Source organism: Trifolium pratense, linkage group LG3 (assembly GCF_020283565.1).
Source record: "Trifolium pratense cultivar HEN17-A07 linkage group LG3, ARS_RC_1.1, whole genome shotgun sequence".
In the NCBI taxonomy this organism is placed as follows: Eukaryota; Viridiplantae; Streptophyta; class Magnoliopsida; order Fabales; family Fabaceae; genus Trifolium; species Trifolium pratense.
In genome coordinates this window covers 18856210-18868763 of record NC_060061.1, presented here as the reverse complement: position 1 = coordinate 18868763, position 12554 = coordinate 18856210, and the positions used below count along the sequence as shown (strand labels likewise).

The following is a 12554-nucleotide window of genomic DNA, read 5'->3' as shown; positions in this document are numbered from 1 at the left end:
TACTTGTATAAAAGTCATCACAAGTGTGCTACTGTTTTTGCGTAGCAAGTATTGTGGAGCCATCATGTAAGTCAAGTCACCCTTTGTTATTTTTCATATTGTTAATATATTATCTTCCATTGCCTTTGCTCCATTCATTGCAATCACCAAACCCAGTAGTCACTTTTAAATTTTTGTCTTGACTCATCTGCTTTTTCTATTTTTCATTTGAAGAATGGCTGAGCAAATTCCATATGCTGTTGCTGCAAGCCTCATTAACAGGTATGGTTTTTTCAACCCTTTTTCTACTCCTTCCCACTAACTTGTATGGTTTTTTTTTTATTTGAAACTTTTTGGGAAAAAAAAATGAAGAAAATTATCAAATTGAAAGAAAATTTTCTGTTGACAGGTTGGGATCTGCTACCTTGCTTGAATTTGGACGGATTTATGGTGTTATGGATGAATTTGAAAAGCTTAAGAACACAGTTGAGTCTATTAAAGCTGTGCTCCTTGATGCTGAAGAGAAACAAGAAGCACAAAATCATGCTGTGCAAAACTGGATAAGAAGGCTCAAAGACGTGCTTTATCCTGCAGATGATTTGTTAGATGAATTTGTTATCGAAGATATGAAACACAAAATGGATGTAGTTCATCAAAACAAAATAACAAAGGTAATTCATTTCTTATCTCCAAACAGAACTGCTTTTCGCCGTAAAATGGCTTATGAGATTGAAAAAATACAAAAACAGTTTGATGATGCGGTGAAAGATATGTCTGTGTTGAATCTAAATCCAAATGTTGTGGTAGTTGATAAAAAAAACAATGTATGGAGAGAAACTTGTTCTTATGTGTTAGAGTCAGATATTATTGGAAGAGAAGATGATAAAAAGAAGATTATAAGCTTGTTGTCCCCAAATGAAATTCAGAATGTCTCTTTGGTTGCTATTGTTGGGATTGGTGGTATAGGAAAAACAACTGTTGCTCAATTGGTATACAATGATGGGGAAGTGCAAAACATGTTTGAAAATAGTATGTGGGTATGTGTCTCTGATATCTTTGAACTCAAGGCTATTATGACAAAAACATTGGAGTCATTAACCAAGAACAAAATTGATGACACATTATCACTGGACAATTTGCAAAATATGTTTCGTGACAGTTTAAATGGTAAGAAATACTTGTTAGTTCTTGATGACATTTGGAATGAGAGTTTTGAAAAATGGACTCAATTGAAGACTTTCTTAATGTGTGGTGCTCAAGGCAGTAAGATTTTAGTGACAACTCGTAGTAAAACCGTGGCACAAACAATGGGTATAAGTGACCCCTATGTTTTGAATGGTTTGACTCCAGAAGAATCATGGGGTTTGTTAAAGAAGATTACATTCAGAGATGATACCATTAGAGTGAATCGGAACATTGAATCAATGGGTAAGAAGATAGCAGAAAAGTGCAGAGGAGTTCCATTAGCAATTAGATCATTGGGAGGCATATTGCACGGTAAAAGTGAAGAAAGAGAATGGATCAATGTCTTACAAGGTGACTTTTGGAAATTGTGTGAGGATAAAGATAACATATTGCCGGTCCTAAAATTGAGTTACCAAAACTTGTCGCCTCAACAGAAACAATGTTTTGCTTATTGTGCTTTATATCCTAAGGATTCGGTAATTGAGAAGGATGAGTTGATTCAAATGTGGATGGCACAAGGTTATCTTGAATGTTCAGTTGAAGAACAATGCATGGAAGATGTTGGTAACCAATTTGTGAATATTTTTCTGATGAAATCATTCTTCCAGGATGCAAAAGTGATTCAAGATGGTGATATAAATTATTTAAAAATGCATGATTTAATGCACGATCTTGCAACACAAATAGCAGGTATTGATTGTTGTTACTTGGATAGCAAGACAAAAAGATGTTTAGGAAGACCAATCCATGTATCAGTGGAATTTGGTGCATTTTGTTTGTTGAAATCATTGGACCCAAATAGACTGAGAACTTTAATTTTGTTTTCTTCAAATGAGAAGAAGAAATTGGATGAAGAAGAATTGACAATTATTTCAACATTCAAATACTTGCGCGTCTTAAAATTGGTGCATTCTTCTCTGAGCAAGCTATCCAGTTCAATTAATAAATTGAAGCATTTAAGACATCTTAACTTATTGACGTGTTATGGACTAGAAAATCTTCCCAAATCTATGTCCAATCTTGTTTGTTTACAAACAATAAAATTGTTATTGGATGAAAAAGTTGTACTTTCAACAAAAGATGTTTCAAAATTAATCAATTTGAGACACCTTATGATTTATGATTGGACCTTCAGAGACAAGGCAGCACCTGGATTTGGAAAATTGAGCATACAGCAACACAAGGGTTTGATTTTTTCCAATTGGCTTTCTTCTCTCACAAATATTATTGAAATATCTCTTGATCGTTGCGGAGATTTTCGATACCTCCCACCATTGGAACGTCTTCCATTCCTTAAGTCACTTGAGTTAAACTGTCTTCATGAATTGGAGTACATATATTACGAAGAGCCTATGCTTCACAAATCATTTTTCCCATCTTTGGAGAGCCTAATTTTTTGGCAATGTCACGAGTTGAGGGGATGGAGGAGGATGAGAGAAGATTTCAATGATATTAAATCTTCACATCATCTTATGTTTCCTGAGTTTTCCTGTCTTTCTAAATTGTCAATTGATGGGTGTCACAGGTTAACTTGTATGCCTTCTTTTCCAAACATCAAGAGATTATCATTGAATGATTGTAGTGTGGAGATATTGGAAGAAACACTAAATATAGCAGTGTCGCGATATTCAATTGGTTTCCCTCCTCTTTCCATGCTCAAATTTTTCAAAATTAATGAGACCATTATGGATGTGACAAATGTCCCACAAGATTGGTTGAGAAATCTTACTTCTCTTGAGAATCTTAAAATTGACCATCTTTCAAGTCAACAATTTCAAGTAATTGAAATGTGGTTTAAAGTTGACCTCATCTGTCTTCCCTCTCTCAAAAAAATTACATTTCATAACTGTTTTCATCTAAAGGCATTACCAGATTGGATATGTAACGACCTCCCATCACTCCAACATATCAAGATGATTAATTGCAGAGATTTGGTGTCGTTGCCTGAAGGAATGCCTCGTCTTACTAACTTACGCACCTTAGAAATCATTGAATGTCCACTTTTAGTTGGAGAATGCCGGACAGAAACAAGTGCAACTTGGTCTAAAATTGCTCACATCCCAAACATAAACATGAAGTGATTTGCATAAAAAAGGTAGACATATATCTTCTTAAAACAACTAGTATTTTTGGTTTTTTAGGTCCGGTTCGGTAAAATCAAACTATAAACCTGCTTATATAGGTAATAAGTTAATAACTATTTAAGTATATATTTTTTCCTTTTTTTTTAGCCTACTAGTAAATTGCTGTTTGAAGGCTATAATATATCTGCTAATTTTAACAAACCAATTGGGTTGATTTTGATTAATCATTTAGTTTTATTATGTATAAAAGACAGATCACCAATTCAGTTATCATCTTCCTTTTATACTCCTCTTCCAACATTTATTTGATTCTGGAGTCTCTTTGCTTTTTCAGGTGAATTCACAATGCTTGAACTTGCTGAGACAGTGAAGGAGGTTAGTTCTAATCTTTTATCCCTTACAACAGCAATCCACCTCTCATATAGTTTGATTTACACTCTTGTAAATTACGAGTAATTAAGTTGTGTTATCTGAAACGTCAAAGAGCAGCTATAGCGGCGCTATACCACAGAAGAATTTAAACATTTCTCTATTGTTCCGCAATACGCTATCTAATACAAAATGTTGTTTAATAGCTGCTATAGTGATGTTATAGCACTGTATCATAGCAGAATTCGAACAAACCGTGATTTCCTATGATCTGTGATTGATTTCACTGTCTAAAACTACTTGGGAGACAATTTTAAAGTCATGTTGTGGTTGATTTGCAGCTTATTAATCCAGATGTGGAGATTAAGATAGTGGAGAACACTCCTGATGATCCAAGACAGAGAAAACCAGACATTACTAAAGCAACTGAAGTGCTTGGCTGGGAACCAAAGGTCAAGCTGCGTGATGGTCTTCCTCTTATGGAAGGAGATTTCCGTTTGAGGCTTGGAATCGAGAAGAATGCATAACTTGTTTTAGCTCATTTTATTACATGTCAATAGATAATAAGTGGGGATGCATTGCTCTCAGTTTTCAAATTTTTTACTTACATAATTATGGTACTGAGGAAGTTAAGGTGCCTGAAATTTTAGCTTCAAAAAGTATCAGAGACCTCTAGCTCTCTTGTTTGACAAAACAATACAGCATGTCTGTCCAATTTTTGCTGGTGGAATTATTATTGAATTTACATTTATCTAAAATGTCCCTGCTTCATGCTTCTCTTTACAACTTGTTTTGTATGGTTTTTTTATTCAACCACTTCAATTTATAAATTTTAAACCACTATAAGAGCATTTCTAATGAGCAAGATTTAAACAATCCAATTTGAGTTCTATTAAATCCTTTACACTATGCCACAATATATTTAAGCAATCCATCAACCTTTGCTCAAATGGTGAACATTTTTTTCAAGTCAAATGGTGAACATTAAGAAGCTTTGTATTTTTATGCTTTTTTTTTCTGCTTGATTTTGTTTCAACTTAATTTATTTTACTTTTTTGTTATGGATAGGCAATATTTTAACCATGGATCAACAATGTTTCAACTTAATTTATATAATTTCTTGCTTCCTAAAAATATCATCTCTCTTATATCTCTGCTTCCCTCACTTATCTCTTTATATTTCTATCTATATCCTTCAACACTTTGCACCGGCGCTCAAGCTCTTGTATCCTACCTTGCAACTCATATGCATTGGAATGATAACAACAACGACATTGTTCACTAAAATCATTAACAAGTTGTTTAGATTCGATGGGAAAGAGAAGTTGTGCACAATGAGTAGGATTGGTTGGCATCAAAAGATTGCTCAACACCAAGCTCATCAATCACTTGTCTTCGGGGACGAAGATTTGACTTATAACATATTCAAAGGGATATCGACTATCCCACAAGGAGTGATCATCCTTCTCGTATTTACCAATAAGTAAATCAGAATGCCATCCACCACGAGGAAATTGGACGGGGGTGAAGAAAGTAAAGGTTGGCGCAGCAGGCTCAAGATAGATTGAACGATCAATAAGGGTGGATACACCGGCTATGTCCCTACAAACCCTCTTTGTACTTGTGGTCTCTGGTTGAGGGTTTGAGGATGTGATTGTGATGATATCACGATGTAAGGAGGGTTGAATGATTCCTTGCACAACCTGATTTTTTCCCTTACATCATACTGGCATGAAGTTTCAATCGTCGTTAGCGATGACTAATCTCCGTCAAAAAAATTGTATGGCACATAAGGTAGATTCTCCCCTCCCAACCAAATTTTTTTCATATACATGAGTCGGGAATCAAATATCTGACCACATAGTTAAGAGGGTTAAGACATTTACCACTTTGATCAATTCATTGTTGCTCGAAAAAAAAATCATTGTTGGTCATTGCCTAATTTATTTGAACACACATACAAATAAAAAAGTTTTAATATAAAATAATTTAGTTACAAAATTTAATTATCCTTTCTATTCATTTTTTAAAAGTATGTTCAAGATGATTTTTAAAAATTTAATCCATTGGTTAGCATGGGACTTTAATATTCACTTTTTGTATCGGATCTTAATGCTATTGTATTCATTGATCATCTGAGACATCGGAGGTTAATAGGTATAATAGATATCTCGGCGTTATCTGGACACGGAAACGTACGACGAGCGATACGTCATAATATTGGTAGATGGCTAAAATCTATATAACTGATTAGGGAAATACAAATGAATGAGTTAATGAAATCTAATCCCAGCAAACTTATCTCTCTGTGATTTCAACCATTTCTTTACCGTCGTTATAGTTTCGTACTTTTTCACAAACAAACACTTTCAATCCCTTTACTTAAAATTATATTAATTGTTGAACGACATCGATATCGTACCAGTCCCTGTGGAGACGATAAAAACATACTTACTTTTGTACTTCAACAAAATGGCGCTGTTGTCGGGGACTGGCGTTAGATATTGAAGCATCGCAACAATTTATATTCTTTTAATATTTGTACATATTTGTATATATTTGTATAGTTGTGGTTTGCACTAATCCTTCTTTGCTAGCCAAAGAAAAAAAATTCTTGTTAGTTCAATCCTTTTTCAGATTCTTCATCACATATAGGACCATGGTTGATCGTGGTTATAACAACTTATATACTTCAAATGAGTATGATTCATATCAACAATATCCTTTTGAAAATTATGGGTAAACTCCTTACTATTATCCTCCTGAACCAAAACATAACTCAAATTTGGAAGAGATAATGAGTAAGTTCATGGAAATGCAACAGAACCAACAACACCAGCAACTTATGCAACAAATGCAATAGATGCAAGATCAGCACCTACAAAATCTGAAAAACAATCTTGCACAGAGCAAAAATATGGAAAACCAGCTTGTTCAGTTGTCTAAACAGTTGGCCAATAACATTAACCAAGGATGAACTTTTCAAACCAACACTCAAACCACTCCTGACGAGAAAGATAATAATCTAAAGAAAAATGAGGAAAATGAAGAGAGTGTGGAAGGTGTTGAAAACATTGAGGAAGAAAGAATGTTCGGAGGATATGGTGTAGAGAAAATAGTGAAAGAAATAGAGACACCACACAAAGTAGAACTTCCTCAAGAATTGTCATGTATTGAGAAGACTAGCATTGTTGATATTGAAGAAGTGATGATGGGTGGAGAGCAAAATGCAGGATTACTTGACAAGGAAATATCATGTGAACAGAAGAAGGAGATGGAGAACAAGGTGGAGATTGATCAAGTCATTGACGAAATTTGTGCCTTGTTCAATGTTAAAGAATTGGGGAGGATTTGGACTCCACAACATATTTATCTTAAGTTCATGGAGTTCCTCCCAAACCAAAGGAAAAAGACGGGTGATGTGTTTTCCGTCTCATTTTGGCGACCCTAACCAAAAAGACGTCAAGCTAATGACGTAAAAGAAGCGCTTGTTGGGAGGCAACCTAATTTCTTTACTTAGCTTTTATTTAATGCATTTTTATTTCAACTCATGTTATAATAGTTTTTTGAATGTGTCTATGTCGTTTTTGGAAGCAACGAGTTTAAAAATGGTGTGAATTTCATCTAAAATTCTGTTTCTGCTATAGTCGTTAAGCGAAACCCTTGCTCGCTAAGCGAGCTTATCAGAGCTTTTGGAAATTCTGACAAAAGTTTAGGGCTGTATGTTTTACCTTGTTATAAATGCAGGGTGGATGGTGACATTTTGGGATAAGTAGTAGAAAAACTTGGAGTTAGATCCCCCTAAGATCAAAAATTCATAAACCAAACCCCTTCTTCTTTTGAACTATAGTGGACTAGAGAACTTTTTTCAATTCATCAAATTAACGTTTTGCAATTCTTTTGAATTCAAGGCTATCACTTCTTTTTGTACTTCTTTTCAATATTTCTTTTCTTGTTTTTTTTTTTTTTTCATTTTTCATGTCTTTTTATCATTTTTCTCTTGACTAAAGCCTTGCACAATTTGTGAAATTTTTCAATCCAAACTTTGTATAAGTTCTCTAGTACCCTCACCCCAAACTTTATTTGTTGCTAATTCCAAAGAGCAACCCCAAACTTAGTGGTGAGCAATGTGCATCAACCACTAATTAGGTGCCTAACCTCCAAGAAAGTCATTCCTTTTTTTTTTCAAAAATTTCTTAAGGTTTTGCAAAAATAACATATTTTCTTTCAGCTCAAATTGGTTAAGCAAATGATATATATGTAAGGGTGGATAGAAAGACTCAAAGGTACCAAAACAACATGCCTCGTGTGTGCGACAAAATTACCAATCAAATAAAGAGACGACAAGCAAAATCGAGAGACAATACACGAGTGGATATCACACATAGAAAGAATGAGAAGTGTTTGGCTCAATACCTCACGGTTGGGTCGAATCAAAGAGCCGGTCAAAAAGTGTGCATTCCCTTCCTTTGCCTCTTGATCACATGAGTGCAACAAGCAATTGCACTGAAAGTTTAACAAATCACACACGGATAGAATCAAACAATTGATACTCAAGTAATAGAAAGAACATGCCAAGATATCGAAACAAACTCTAAAGGTAAACGAAATTCCACAATTGAACATAAAAAGATTCAAATTCAGAGTTAAAAGTATCTTCATCCAGCAAATTCAAAGAGAACATCAAACAATTATTCATAAAGTAGCATAAGAGTGAAAGGGAAGAAAGGACCGTAAACTCATGGGTTGCCTCCCATGAAGCGCTTCTTTCTCGTCATTAGCTTGACGCTTCATCATCACAAGTTAGGGAGGATACTTCAACTTTGATTCAACCCGGCTCCTCTTGTTCTCTTCATTCAAAGGAGCAATATTAATATCAAATAGTAATGATTTCACGCTTCCCGAATCACTCTTGAGACCTTCCCATTTGGCCTTCAAATTGGTTCTTTCCTTCTTACTAGACCGTGATGGAGATTTCTTAGAACCTTTCTTCACCGAAGCTTTCAATGTTGAAGTGGAAGACTTTTGAGGATTAACAACCGGATTGGGCTCTTCTTCTTTGCCCACCTTGTACAAACAATAGATAGGAACCACACCATCCAAGTCCCATCCTAGGTCGTCATTCACTTTCTCCGCTTCTTTTAACACGTCATTCTCTTCTAGTGGAGTGAGCAAATCACTTATGATCACGGGTTTCCTAGAGTCGCCACCCAAAAACACATACTTCCATTTAGGAGGAAGTTCTTTCAATTCCGGTGGCTTTTTTATCGCTTTTGGCTCTTTCTCCTCTTCTAGGGGGTTATCCAAGTTTTGAAGAAAAATTTCAATCTCATGATCCCACTCTTCGTCTTTGTCATCTTTTACCACTTCCTCTAGCACTTCCACTTTGAAACATTCGGATACCACTCCACAAAATTCAAGGTCTTGGTTCTTGACCTTCTTCAACCTAGGATAAGGCATTCTAGCATATGGTGAAGGAACTTGAAACTTGGGGTCCTTCACAATAGGTTTCTTGCCTTTCTTGGCACTAGACTCATTCTCCACTCTCTTTTCAACTTCACCATTTTTACTCTCATCCTTCTTAGGATTCTCCACTACTTTTTGTGATGAAACTTCTCTACTCCTCAAATTAATGGAATTACAACTTTCATTACGAGGATCCGTGGTGTTTCCACAAAAACCACTTTGAGTTTGTAGAGAAGATACTTGCCTTGCTAGTTGACCCATTTGGTTTTCGAGATTTTTGATGGAGGCTTCATGACGTTCGCTTGACACTTCTTGGTTTGCCTTCATCACCTCAAAATTGCCTTGAGTCATCTTCATGGCTAAGATAAGAGTGTCTTCAAAAGATTCAAGGTGACCTTCAAAATGTTGATCTTGAGGGAATGCTTGATTTGGATTAGCTCCATAAGAACAATTCATGTGATTCTTCACTCCAAGATTGTAGGTGTTGAAATGAGGATTATTTTGAAAGGTTGCTTGCACCATACATTGAGCTTCTAGTTGTTTGGTAATTGAAATTCTGGTATAGCAGAACCAGATGTTGTATAGAATGTCGAGACATCTGGTCTGACATGAATAACACGGCAAGGCATATAACATTAAAACGGATACTGAGAAATAATGTTTTATCAGATGTTCCAACATTCAATTTAAAGAGAATGTCATACTTAATGTTGGAACATCTTACGAAACATAATAAAATCAACAAGTAAATAAACTGCACAGGAAATTGTTAACCCAGTTCAGCCAACCTGCCTACTCTGGGGGATACCAATCCAGGAAGGAAATCCACTAATAGATCTAGTCACTAAGACCTCCAGCAAACCCTTTGAATTTACGTCTTACACTAAGACCTCCAGCAAACCCTCGGTTTACGTCTTACACTAAGACCTCCAGCAAATCCTAGGTTTACGCCTTATGACCTCGACACTACTCATGCAACTTCTGCCTAGGAACTCCTAGACATGAGATCCCATCTCACTTCCACACAGCCAACACAACCTGTGTTGTTCATATAATGTTGAATAAAATGTGGCGACAATCACCGTGACATATTTTACTCTTGCTTAAAAGCTTCGAGTAAATCACACACAGTTAACTCCGTACTTCAAAGCTTAGGAGTAACCTTAAAACATTACAACTCAATAAAACACAGTCCTACTCAAGTATTAAATCAATACGTGAGAGGCTCACAAACACTATCTCCTTGCTTAAAAGCTTCGGAGATATTAAATACTCTACTCATTACCTAAAGGTTTCTGAGTGAGGACATAGTGACCATCTCACAACCTGAGTGGTTCACTTACACCAACTCTCCTAGAGAGTGGCTTAAAGACACGAAACCCTAAAGACTACATCTTTGATGAACAATGGTTTCGGTTAATAAAATCATGGTCTTGAGTCTTCTTTATATAGACAGAGCTAGCACGCTCCTGATCTTCCAAGATAAGCTTCATAACACAGCTGGTCTTTGAGTCACGTCCAGCTAAGCAAATCAGACCTTAATAAAAACTTTCCTAAAATAGTTGATCCTCTTTAGGAAATAAACAATGTGTTGAATCATTCCATTAAGTCTTGATAAGAACATATCTTCACTGATAACGTCTTGATCAGATCAAATCTTGATATACACGTTTGTAGAGTGGATTTCCATATATAGCAGATACGTGTAATAAATGCGCGAGATTTGGGCAATCTGACTGTCGTACCCAAACATGTTACAACATTTGGTCCAACATCTTTTGTACCCAACATGTTGAAACATTTGGTCCAACATCTTGCTTGTATATTTGTTTTAGCAAAATGAGGCCAACACACAAATATCCAACAATCTCCCCCTTTGGCAATTTTTGGCTAAAACAACTTCAGCCCATTAATTAGCATAGAGAGATTTAAAAACCATACAATCCTTCAAGTCAACGTGAGCACACAAATATGAAGGAAGGTAGAACATCTTCTATGTTACTTCCAAAAGAATTCCTCAAATAAAAATAACGCACAGGGTAAAGAAATAAACTTTACCATAAACCATCAGAGGCATACACAGCAGCGGAATCATAACCAACTTAGCTTCATCCTTCAGTAGAGAGAAATAAACTCTCACAAGCACACTTGGGAAAAATAAATTCCCACATCAGCATCAACATTTTGTAGCGCATCATAACGTCCATACATTAAGCACACATAGGTAGAGAACTTGATATTGCATTACTCTCCCTTAATATCAGATCAGAGAAAAAAATACTTATCTCCCCGTGAATACATCAGCTCATGCATCTCATCAGGCCATCAGAAAAAAATGGTTCTTACTCCCCCTGAATTCATGCATGTCACAACACACACTACTACTTCTTCATAGACAGGCTAGACTAGCTTGTCACAACATCAGATACAACATTGTAAAGTAGCAGACAAACACAAACAAACATACTACTCCCCCTTTTTAGCCACAAAATATGCCAAACAAAAACTTCGTGCATTAAGAGCAATAGTAATGAACATCACAGAAATCCATAGTGCAGAATATCAGAGCATAACAAATCCATATATTAGTATCTAGCAATCCATAGTCTTGAAATAGCAGAAGCATTACATCACGTACCAACAGAAAAGACAAATGTCCTCAACATTATGCTCCACATCATATAATCATCAGATACCATACATCACATACTGCTACCGCACACAAAACACATCACAGATCATAACTCCTTAAGCAAACCACAAAATAGCAGTTGGGAAGAGTAGATTCCCACAAAGCTGAGAAAAATAAGTTCTCATGCAACCAGGATGTTCCAACATATGGCAGGACATCATCCAGAGCAAACAAATAGATCATTGCACAACAGAATAGTAACTACTTATTGCATTATGCTACTTCCCCTCAAAGTCAGAATCAAAGAAAAAATTAATTTCACTCCCTCCAAATACATTGACACATGCTTATCAGAATGATCATCAGAAAACAATTCTTGCTCCCCCTCAATTTTATCATTCATATCAGCACATAAGCATACAGCAACACAGATTCAATACTACACCACTCAGATTAGCATATGTCTAAGCATCAGACACCACATCATATAGTAGAACACATCCAACCACTAAAAGAGCATGCATATGTTTCAACATCAGGTAGCACAACAGACATTAGCAGCAAAACATATCATGCCTACCAACTACTAAACTACTTCCCTTTTTAGTCAGAAGTTTAGACAAAATAGGGTCTTCATGCATTAATCAAAGAGTACAATAGTATAGATATCCAAGAACATAGTGTACAGAGCTACTACAAACGAAGACAACACCATGGGATACATACCTCATCAGATATAAATCAGCAGTGAAGTCATCATCAAATAGCCTAAAACAGATCACACTTCATCAGCACAAAACTTTCAACATGATGACCAAGATGTTTCACCATCTAGTACC

General features: G+C 35.7%; 1 pseudogene; it reads left to right on the top strand.

Annotated features, from left to right (window-relative positions):
• Positions 1–213: 213 nt before the first annotated feature.
• Positions 214–12554, top strand: part of LOC123918545 — a 29654-nt pseudogene continuing 17313 nt past the window's right edge.